Source organism: Rhinatrema bivittatum, chromosome 3 (genome assembly GCF_901001135.1).
Source record: "Rhinatrema bivittatum chromosome 3, aRhiBiv1.1, whole genome shotgun sequence".
Classification (NCBI taxonomy): Eukaryota; Metazoa; Chordata; class Amphibia; order Gymnophiona; family Rhinatrematidae; genus Rhinatrema; species Rhinatrema bivittatum.
In genome coordinates this window covers 305,882,403-305,894,541 of record NC_042617.1, presented here as the reverse complement: position 1 = coordinate 305,894,541, position 12,139 = coordinate 305,882,403, and the positions used below count along the sequence as shown (strand labels likewise).

General features: G+C 44.4%; 1 protein-coding gene across 1 annotated transcript in view; it reads right to left on the bottom strand.

The window, feature by feature from the left end:
* PPP1R1A (protein phosphatase 1 regulatory inhibitor subunit 1A) overlaps positions 1 to 12,139 on the bottom strand; it is a 154,211-nt gene that overhangs the window by 71,010 nt on the left and 71,062 nt on the right. The window lies entirely within an intron of this gene.

Sequence of the window (12,139 nt, the reverse complement as noted above, 5' to 3'; positions counted from 1 at the left end):
TCCTGTACACACACACACTGGTAGCAAGGGTGTTCATAAAGTCCTTAGATTTCTAAAGAAAACTGGAGGATTTGGGGCCTTGACTGCCATTAAATCCCTGCTTTTGTGGATATGGGCGGCTTCTCCTGGTCAATCAGGCATGGTTAGCCACAAAGATGTCGGCCAGTTCCGCTGCCTTCTCTGGAGTATGGGCCTGGTGATCCTGAACATGCTCTTGCACCTCTGGATGGCATTATTGTTGTAACCTCCCTTTTCTTGGGAGGTTATCTTCAGGTGCTGAAGAGGTGGTGAGTGACACTGCTGCAGCCTTGGGAGCAGTCTAAGTCCACCAGGGATCACCAAATGGGAACTAGAAAACTGGGAGGCCTAAGGGGGAGACTTGCCAAAGAAGGTCCAAGTCCACACAATTTGTTGGTTCCAAAAAAGGAAATAATTGATCTTTTCAAGTTCAAAGAATTTCCAAGTCTCAAAGCAGAAGTAGCAATAGTCCAGGTAGTTAAAGGTAAACCAGTTCAGTTTGCGACAGCAGAAATCTTCTTAAATAAAAAAAAAAAAAATACAAGACAGTATTTAACTCCAAGGTGTTCGGGGCAACATCTCCTCAGATGGAAAAATTCTCTTAAGGTCTTCACCTTAGGCTTCCCCAGCAAAGAAAAACATCCCTGATCTCTAGGACTGAATTGCCTCTGGCTAGCTCTCAGTGATCTTAAGTAGCAGAGTCGTCAACCCCACCACCCCTCTCTCTCTCTTGGGTAGGAGGCTTTGGACTGCCACTACGCCTGTTCTCTCTTCAGCTTTGCTATCCTCTCATCTCTCCCTGCAGCGCCTATGAAAGCACCCTTTCTCTCCTCTCAAAACTCCTACTAATGAACCTCCTACTAATACCCAACTCCATCTACACCATCCTATTAGATGACACCTTATCTAATCCCCTTCCAAACCCTCCTTACTGCAAGAAGGATACTTACATAATGCAAGAGCTCTGCATGCACAAAGCTCTCCAATTTCTTACTGAGCCCCAGAGAGCAGGACTCTTCCAGCCCTTGGTAAGGTTACATTGTAAAAACTGCTCCAGGATTATCAGATTTCAAAAGTCCTCCAGGGTTTTAACCTCAGATCTAATAAGCCATTGGTTGTGCCGGGATCTTAGCTGGATCACAAACTCGCTGTAAGTATCATCTGCTCCTTTCTGCAAATTCCAGAACTTGGTTCTGTAGGCCTCAGGGGTAATGGTATAACAGTTCAGCAAGGCCTTGCACACCTCCTCAAACTGGGAGCATGTCTCCATGAACAGTCCTTGGAATGCTTTGAGTGCTCTCCTAGTGAGCTTGCCACCCAAATAACATCTCCAGTTTTTCTCTTAAAGCAACTGATTTTCTCAAAAGCAGTTACATACCCATTAATGTCACCTCATGTATTATCAAACTGTGCAAAATGTTGGACCTTATCTGGGCTGTGGAGCCAAGTCTTTGTCTTCTACACAGAAAATGGGTTAGAGCCTTGGATAAGAGTTTCATTTTTTGTAGCTGAAACTCCTTGTCCCTCTCTTGCTATCGGTTCTCTCTCTTCTTACCAATATCAATCTTCCCACACTTGATGTTGCTCTTCTTCCTCTTCCTTATGCAGCTGCTTGTAGATTTGCCAGATTTCAGCTGGCATGGCATCAGGCCCTATAAATTCCTGGGTCTGTGCCAAAGGGAGTCTGGTCTCCCGCCAGGAGTGGAACTCAGGATGAACTGATACTCCCTCAACAGATCAGATGGGTCCAGAAACTCCTGGTAAAGGTGAACATCCATATACTCCTGTGTTTGGACAGGCATATCCAGAGTCTAATGGCCAGTGTGAACATCTGCCATCAGCATGCTGTTGAACTCCATCTGCATGCAGCTAATCTTCTAACTCTACCAATGAAACTGAATAGGGGAAGAACACCCTGCTAGTGTTGCAGGGTGTTCTTCCCCTATTCAGTTTGGAGGTTACAGAGTAAAAAATACTCTGAACCACTCGGGGGAAGTGGCTCTCAACCCACACACTGAGCTTGATAATCTCACCACTAACACCAGAAATGAACAAGGTCTGTCTCGTACTGCCTCAGTGCTAAAACCAATTCAGGGTTAACTTTGTGGCCACTCAAATGGTCTTGCCAAATATTGCCCAGGCCCACTTGCACCTACATATGTGTCCCTACACTGACAACCTCCCATCAATGAACTGGGTTTCCACTTACATCTGGACAAGTACTCTGCTCACAAGGATTTTTTGGGGACAAAGTGACATCTGAACAAGAACTCTGCAACCAAGGATTTTTTGGGGACATAGTGACTCCACAATTCTGGGGTCTCAGAGTTCCTAGACTCACAGATCACATATCCAAAACACCAGGAACATCCAGAGTCTCATTTACCTGGGATACTAATCAGCAACAAACACAGCGCTAATAAACTAAAGGATTTATTATTAAACAGTTGGAACAGTGAATGATTTTAAATAAAACTGCAAGGAAAAATAAATGGATTTCCCAATAACATTAACTAGTTAACTGAGTCTATTTGCAGACTAAATACTGCTTCTGTCTCAGTCCACAGCTCTCCAATTGTCACTTCCAGCAAAGACAAGAGAATCCTACCAAATTTTGGGCTAGCTCTCTGTAAGCTGTCTGAATGGTGAATCAGTGTACAAAGTACTAACAATAGCTCTCTAACCAATAGCTTTCTGACCAGTAGTAACTTTATGGCTAAAGGCACCACAGGATGTTAAAGCCTTATACCTTCTCCAAGGATACTGGGAGATTTGTGCTGTCCAAACCTCCTCCTGAGTCAAGCTAGCATCCCAAGCCTTTGTTTGAACTACATAGATCACATACAACCTGCAGGCCAACTAGAAGAAATAAGCTTTCTCTGGGAGAAACACAAGGCCTAAAGCAAAGCAAAAAATCACAGTGCACATAAAACCTCTTCTTTGCCATACAAGGATGAGGGTGGAGACATTGTCTCCGGTATTTTCAGCATTTCAATTCTGCATTGCATTTAAGTCTTTGCCTCTGTCATCATCAAAATTCTGCAAGGTTGACCTCAGCAATTTTAACTACTAAGAGTTCATATTGATGTATGTAAGTTGCCAAGAAAATCAGTTCTCTGGCCAAATTATTGATAACCTTCAAACTGATCCCTGAAAAGCCTAGGAGTATATGTTTGACAGAGAAGAAAATAGATTAACTGTAGCACGTTTTTCTGTTTGACTTTCTTAGTTCCTTTGGAAGTCATTGAGAAGGAGTCTTGGATGGAGGTTTTAAAGAACAGGCAGAGCATACTAAGGGAGTAAGAGAGAGAAAAAGTGTCTCTGTGTGTGTGTAAGCAAGATCACAGAGCCAACACGGTAATGAGGGAAGATAAATGGTCCATCCAGTTTGCCCACCAAGCTGCTTATGGTTTTAAATGTTGCTCCATGCAGGTTACCTCATGATTTCTATTAAGGGTAGTAACGACGTTACCGCCATGCACCCTTTTCTTCATTTCCATTCTCTAGCGCAGTGGTTCTCAACCTTTTTTCAGCCGGGACACACCTGACAGATGGTTTTCATATGCGTGACACACTGAACATGTGACCATCAAGGGGCTATATGTAAACATACACTCTGCATCCACAGGAATTCCCTCAACCCTCAGCAATGGGCCAGAACAGAACTAGGCCATTACCCATACAACTCACCATACAAAAAAAGATATTCTGGTTCTGGTGACATCTCAGTAAAAGCAAAACAAACTCCCTTTACTACTAGATACGATAGCCTTCCTTACAGGGCCGGTGCAAGGGTATTGGGCGCCCTAGGTGACCCGTGCACTGCCCCCCCTCCCGGTCGTACCCCCCCAGTCATGCTCCCTCCCCCGGTGGCGCCCCCCCTACCTGTTTCAGCACCAACTGTGTCCTTCTCAGGGCCGGGAGCATCGCTGCTCACGGCCCTAAGAAGCATATTGTCTCTATTTCTCTTTGTTGCGAGTGGGATAGGCTCCACTTGCAGCACCACGTGGCTGCTCTTCGGTGTCCCCTACGGCTCAGCGCCCTAGGTGACCGCCAAAGTTCGCTTAACAGACGCGCCGGCCCTGCTTCCTTATGAAAAGACAGTAATTTACCAGTAATGCATATCCTATTGAGAAAACACAAAAAACAAGCTTGATACAAATGCCCACATGCTAGTAAAATACCTCACGTCTGTCACACATAAAGTCGACCTTCACCAAGGACAGAAAGACCACAAATTATAAATATGGAGACAGAAACTGGAATGGAAAACCAAAAAAGCCACTCTGCATGCAGTGCGAACCTGGAGAAATGGAAACAAATATAGCACCTAACTTTGTCCCAGGATCTGCAATAATGCACACAAACTAACCCGCACAAAGTTACACCTACATTATGGCATGCACTCCAACAGTAACAACTCTAGCTTTGAAAAGGTAACACTACAAATTAGGGATGTGAATCATTTTTCTGGTGGATGAAAATATCGTACCCCATGAAATTTTCGTGTGGTTTTCTTATCATTTTGGGGGGGGGGGGGCGGGAAGAAAGGGCACACAGAAAAACAACCCCCAAACTCACCCTGACCCTTTAAATCAAATTATTTAGAATCCCCCACCCTCCCTACCCCCAAAAAACATTTCTAAAGTACTTGGTGGTCCAGCGAGGGTCCCAGGAGCGATCTCCCACTCTCGGGCTGTCGGCTGCCACTAATCAAAATGGCGCCGATGGCCCTTTGCCCTTACCATGTGACAGGGGCTATCAGTGCCTTTGGCCAGCCCCTTTCACAGGTAGGAGCAATGGACGGCCGGCGTCATCTTAAAAAATGGCGCGGGCCATCCATTGCTGAACCCATCCTCCCTGCAGATCAATGAAGTATCATCGAGTTTGCGACCCCCACAACGGAAATGAGGGCATCTTCCCCTGCTGGAGAAATAGAGAGAGGAGCTCTGTTCTCTCCTGGGGAAATATCTCTGAGCCCTCCAGACCCTCGACAACAGCTGATAGCTTCTCCATCTGGCGATGCCTGTGGCGCTGAGGCCCTGAGAGGAGACTCAAGTGATCGGCCTCAGTCGGAAGGAGCCGATGGTGCTGCTTCAGAATGGGCACTGCCCCTTAATCCATCCCTGAGCTTGAAGGCTCCCAGGGAGAATGTTGGAGGGAATGGAGCGATTCTCCCAGAGACATCTTGTGGGAGTGCCGGAGCTATGGGAAGTAGAACAGCAGTGCATTCGCCCCAGGAGATTATGAGACCGGCTGTTGTGACCCTGGAGTCCCTTTGGGACTTAATAGCAGGTATGTCCCTAATCTTTAAAGAACAAACTCGACGCTTAGATACTGTGTCATTAAAATTGGATACAGTCGTTCAAGACCATCAACGAATGTTACAAGAGCATTTGTCTTCTATAAAGAAATTGGAAGATGTTAAAAGTTTGAAAAACATGAATGCTGTAATTATTCGAGAGCATATTGCATCTGTAAGGAGACTGGAAGTTTTGGAAAATTCATTGCGGCATTTGAATTTGTGGTTGCTTAATTTCCCCAAAGTTGTGGGAGAACTGCCTATTCTTACTTTGAAGAAATATCTAGTTGAGATACTAAAAATTCCGGAGGATACTGTTCCAGCTACTAAGAAGATTGTGTTTCTATCTCAGAAGCAAACTTTGCCACAGTCTAACAATGAAGGAAACATCTCCAATTTGACTGATTATTTGGAAAACTCAGCTATAGAAGTTACTGCAAGACAAACGTTGCTAGTTTCTTTTTCCATTGAGCAAGACATAAGTTTAGTTATGCGTTATTATTTCAAAAGTATTAATGGTCCTTTCCTGGGAGGTATAGTACGTGTCTATCCAGATTTGGCTAGGCCTACCCAGTTACGCCGAAAGGCTTTTTTGGATATGAAGTCTGAAGTTGTCTTGCATGGAGCCAGTTTTCTTTTGTGTTACCCATGCAAATGCATGGTTAGGCTACAAAACAACACCTATAGTTTTTTAGCCCTGAACAGCTGAGAGCATTCTTAGACGTTAGGGTACTAGTACCAGCTACGAATTTGGGTATTACTGGGTCATGAGTGAATGTAATGTGGGTGAGCTCTCATGTAGCAGTTTCTTTTATAGGAAAGTTTATTGATCACCTCCTAAGGTTGCTATTATTTTTGTCCTCCAGGTTACCTCTATGATGGAGAGAGTGTAATGTAATATGGCACAGAAGTGTTTTGTAACATGAGATAGAAAAGGATAATTGTTTGAAAGCAAGTTACTTAAATTGTACTCTCTGTAATTTTCTTTACAAAGTATTACTTTGTGTGTAATGAATAAGATTAATAAAGAAAGAATTTTACAAAAATTGTCCAAATACCAATTAAATATTTCAAAACAGACAGATTACATAATACCCAATAATTAAAATGGCAGTCAATCAAGAAAAATAAACTTAAAAATACACCTTTACTTACCATCTCCAGCAATTCTCCTACTCCTTTCTCTTGCAGGCCAAAAGCCTAAGCAACAGCGGCTGCTGAAGCTCTGTCCTCACGTTCCTCTTCTTAGGGCCAACAACCAGTCACTCACGCACACGCCAGTCATCTTCCTGACCATTCTCCCTCAATCAAATAAAGGCTCTCTCATATACAAGCTCAAAATCACACACAAATGCTCTTGCACCCATTCACACCCACACACGCCAGCCCTCACCCAGGCACACATTCAAACCCACACACACCAGCATTCACCCAGGCACCCACACACACACCAACCCTCATCCAGGCACCCATTCACACCAGCCCTCACCCATTTACCCATTCACACCCACAACACACCATCCCTCTCTCAGGCTCCCAAGCACACTCACATACACCAGCACTCACCCAGGCAACCATTCACACCCACATACACCAGCCCTCACCCAGGCACCCATTCACACCCAGGCTCCCATTCACACCCAGGCTCCCATTCACACATGCATGCATGGGGCCTCACCGCCAAACCTCTTCTTCCTTCGCTGCAGGGATGGGCTCCAGTTCCGCCATGGCTTTACTCCAGCAGGCCTTCTTTTTTGCCGCCACGAGGATGGGCTCCTGTGGCGGCCTTGCTTCGTCAGGGGTCAGGTTTCCTCTTTGCTGCCATGGCGATGAGCTCCCGTGGCGGTCTTGCTTCATCAGGGGTTGGATTTCCTCTTCACCGCCACGGGGATGAGCTCCCGTGGTGGCCTCGCTTCGACGCTGCCACTCCTCCCAAACCTTGGCCTATGCTATTTCCCTTCTTCCTGCCTCACCAGCCAATCAGAAGCTTCCTTCCTTCTTCCTACTCCCACTGGCAGGTAGAAGGGAGGAGGCTTCCGATTGGCCTGCGTGGGGGCAGGAAGAATGGAGGAGGCTTGCCATTGGCACGTGGGGGCAGGGAACGGGGAAGCACAACTGGGGCAGTGGGACACCGGGATCCGTGACACACCTGCCGGTGCTTGGAGACACACTGGTGTATTGCGACACACCGGTTGAGAATCGCTGCTCTAGAGATCCAAAGTGTTTATCCCATGCCCTTTTGAATTAATTTACTGTTTTTGTCCTCATCACCTCTTCTAAAAGGGCATTCCAGGCATCCACTACCCTCTCCGTGAAGAAATATTTTCTGATGTTGGTTCTAAGTCATCCCCCCAGAGTTTCATTTCATGAACCCCTAATTCTACAGTTTCCTTTTTAACAGAAAAGGTTTGAAGTTCATCATTAAAACCCTTCAGGTATCTGAATTTAAAGATAAAAATAAACCTCTACAGATACATGATAGCACATCAGAGAACAGCAAGGTGACACTCCTATGAAGAAACATTCTTCCAGACCTTGTTTCATGTGGAGCTCATTTTGCATTGAAATGATGAAGGAAGCATAGCTCTTGAAAGCTAGTCACAAATGTATTACACCATTAGACCAATAAAAGGGTATCACCTAGAACAGGTTGTTTGACTTTATCCAATAACAAATTCTAATTAAGCTCATGATGCCATGGTTCCATCAGTAAGAATTAAATCTAATTTCCACTAAAGGAAGAAACAACTAATTCTTCTACAACCACTCATTTAAAGAAAAAAAATATATACCCATTTTCAAACTTTTAATTGTGAACCGATGTGATGTTACTAAACAAATGTCGGTATATAAAAACTTCAAATAAATAAATATATATATATCTTGCTTTTTACATTTTCTGTTTTTGTCTTTTACACATTCATTACTGTGCTCTCACTTTCACGTTTTCTCTTTCACTCTCCTGTTCTACCCCAGTTCTGTCTTAACACCCGACCCAACCTCTATGAGAAGAAGATTACTCACTCTGTTTAAACTGAAGTAGTAAAAATATAATTCCCAAACACTGTCATCTGCTGGTCAGAAGGCAAAACAAAGGTTGCTGCATCTTGATATCCCCTTGGCAAATGGTAGCAGAAGAAGAACAGTCACACAAAAAGCAGGCACATTGCAAACACAGAATAAAGGCAAAGGGTTTCTACCATATTTCAGTCGATCAGAAGATCAACTTCTGTCTCTTATGTATTAATCAAAATCTGGGGTGTCAGCAAGTCGGGCAAAAGTGTAAGACCTTCTTATTATCGGAGATTACCCGAACCTCTCAATCATTCCCCCCCCCCCCCCCCCCAACCCGACACTCGTGCTATGAAAACAAAATTCATCCAAAAAACAATTTTTTAAAGCTCAGATGTGCTCTGTCAAAACTGGCTCAGGGCAGATTACTCCTGCCACCTTCTATAGGTTGAAAAGTGCAGGATTTACCGCTTACAAATGTTGACACTGGCTGATTTGAATTCAGACCCAGATTTCTCCATGTTTTTATGAACTTTCATATATTACATTAATATGTAAATGTAGAGTGGTTTGCTTTGGTGTTTGTGTTCAAGATGGGTTTTGCTGACAAAGTTTTTCTGTTCAAGACAGTTATGCCGGTGGGTGATGATGTCATTTCCTGGTTGAGACTGCTTTTAAAAGCTGTACATGGTCGTGTCAAAATGCCTGTTTTGTTTTTTTTACTTCATGGAGATCGATTGATCCGATTTGAGCGACTTACCATGTGATATCACATTTAAGATAAGTCCCCCTGATGCTGGAGCTCCGAAACGCCAGCTGACATCGGGGCTTGGTTCTCTTATGTCATCGTGATTATCTTACACTTTTGCCTATAGGTTTTTTTTATTTGCAATTATAAAGCTGTGCTTTAAAACATTGTTTTTTGGATGAATTTTGTTATTCATGGCACGTGTATCGGGCCAGGGGTGAATGACTGAGAGGTCCGGGTAACCTCCGATAGTGAGGTCTTACACTTTTACCCCAGATTTTCATTAATACATTGATCTTCTGATCAACTGAAATGCAGTAGAAACCTTTCCCCTTTATTCTGTGTTTGCACTGTGCCTACTTTTTGTGTGACTGCTTTGATATCTAGGACAGTTTTGCAGCGTTTGTGGTTCTAAATTGCTCAGCAAAATAAGAACAACAGGGATCTGGGAGAGCTGGAAGGAGGGTCAGGAATGAAAAGGAGGATGAAAGGAGCAGAGATCGAAAAGGAGAAAGAAACAAAAGCCTGGGTGAGAGAATAATAGCAAAGAAGAGGAAGAAGAAATGAGAACGAGAACTCCGTCCAAGACAAAAGTAAAATCCCCAGGGAGAATAGTCAGAAGCTGAAGAAAAAGAATTCACCCCAAATTTTATTTCAAAATGCCAGTTTTAATCTCGACACATTTTTTTTTCTGCCTGAAAAGGCTGCAGCGGAGCCCCCGCCACTGCCGGCTGCCTACCCAGGGGTCCTGCTGCCAACTAAGAGAAAGCACACCTGCCTTCTGCTTGTTTGGTTTGCTTTAGACTGTGAAGAAGAGCTAAACAAATCCCAAAGCCCTGCAGGACGGCCCATTGCCATCATGGGTGCAGCAGCCTGACGGATGCCAGAGGTATGTGTGTGCTCCCCCGGATACAGCACAGAGGGAAAATAGAATCGGTATCCGTCACTATAGTCTCTTAAGGTCCAGTTTGCTTTCTTTTGCAAATGCACAGACCCCCAGTTGATCTCTAGTTTTCCCTTCACTTCCTTGCAGCTAAGGATCCTCTGTGCTTACTCCAGGCTGTTACAATTTTGCCTCCACAACCTGGGAAGGGTTGTTCCATGCACCCATCACCTTTTCCATGAAGAATTATTTTCTAGTATTGCGCCTGAGCCTCATCTCAGCCTCAGGGGTTCCTAACCTAGGGTCCATGAATGGCCATCATAGTCATATGGATAAACCTGGCTCAATGAGGAAGAGCCAGCATGAATTTAACAAAGGGAGGGCATGCCTTACTAACTTATTAAAATCCTCTGAAAGTGTGAATACGGTAAGTATGTGGATAAAGGTGAGCCGACTGATACAGTATAGTTGGATTTTCAGAAGGCATTTGATAAAGTTCCTCTTGGGAGACTCCTCAGGAATCTAAGAAATCATGGGATTAGATGATGATGTCTTGCTGTAGGTTGGAAACAAAAAGTAGGAAAAAGGTAAATACTGGAGTATCCCATGGATCTGTACTGGGACCAGTGTTGTTCAACTATTGGAACAATGATCCGGAAAAGGGAGCAATGAGTGAAATGATCAAATCTGGAGATTTATTTATTTATTTTATTTATTAATGAGTTTTATATACCGTCATTCGGAAACGTCAAAATAACGCCATCATAACGGTTTGCAAAATAAGGTTACAGGGATAAGGGGGGGGGGGCGGGGGTTAAATAAGGGATGCAAAGTACAAACTGTTATTAAGCATAGGGGATAACATGTGTAAGAATTTAGTTCTGTTTTTTGTTTCATTTCTTATTTATGAAAACCTAGATGTGATGAATTTCATTTAGTTATTCATGAGGTTGACTTGCAGGGCGATGATGTTGTGTTGTTCATTGGGTGAGTTGGTATGCTTTGTTGAACAACCACATTTTTAACACCTGTTTGAAGGTTTTTAGGTGACAACAATATTCAAAGTAGTTAAAACATAAACAGATTGTGATGAGCTGTGGAAGAACCTTGCAAGACTGGGGATCTGGGCATCTAAATGCCAGATGAAATTTACTGTGGACAAGTGCAAAGTGGTGCGCATAGGGGAAAAGAGTCCCAAACACAGACAGGGACACACAGTGCTGGGTTCTTTATTAGGAATCATCACCACCACCACCCAGGAAAAGAATACATTCAAATCCTCAGCTCAGGGTGAGGCAGCAGTCATGAAAGCAAATAAAATTGGTATGCCACTAAGCGTGGTTCAACCCAGAGGCAACTAGCGGGAGGTTTCAACTGTAAAGGGCACAAACGGAAGGAGCTGAGCTGCCGTTTCTTTTGCCGATACCCACCCTTCCTGTAGCTGCCCGGAGGATCTCTAGAAGCAGCCCCATCATTGCCCATAAGGCCCAAGTTTGGAGGAGGCTCTGTAAATAGGTGGGGATTTCACAGACAGCTTGCTCTCCAGTGATGCCTTTGCCTAAAAATCCTTCTCCCTCGTACTGTTCCTTTTCTCCTGATATGGCCAACTGGCAAAAATGGGGTCTGCGTAATATCTGGCAGTTGTGGAGGGGTGACAACCCAGTGGCCTCTAGCAACCTGGTCTACCAGTACCGGATTGCAGAAAGCACTCACCATCTTTATTTACAGATGAGAGATTCTTTGGAGAGGCTGTCAGCGGGTTCGAGAACAGACGCCGGTAAAATTGAGCGTCGGCTGTCAAACCTGCTGACAGCCGCCGCTTCTATCAAAAAGGAGGTGCTAGAGACGCGCTAGTGTCCCTAGTGCCTCCTTTTACCACAGGCCCTCATTTACATATTTTTATTTTCTGAATCGCGCGCCCAGGAGAGTAGCCTGGGCGCACGCCGGGAGAGCGGGCGCTCGCCGGCTCTCCTGCGGGTTTTTCTGTATCGGCCCGATAGAAAGTATTTTTTCACTGAAGGCACAATTAAGGTATGGAATTTGCTGCTGGAGGACGTGGTGAAGACTACTAGCATAGCGGGGTTTAAAAGAAGTTCAGACAAATTCTAGAACCAGTTTTTAAACAGAAACTCAGGGAGAGAGCGACAAGGAATGGATCTACTCTTTGGGAACCGCT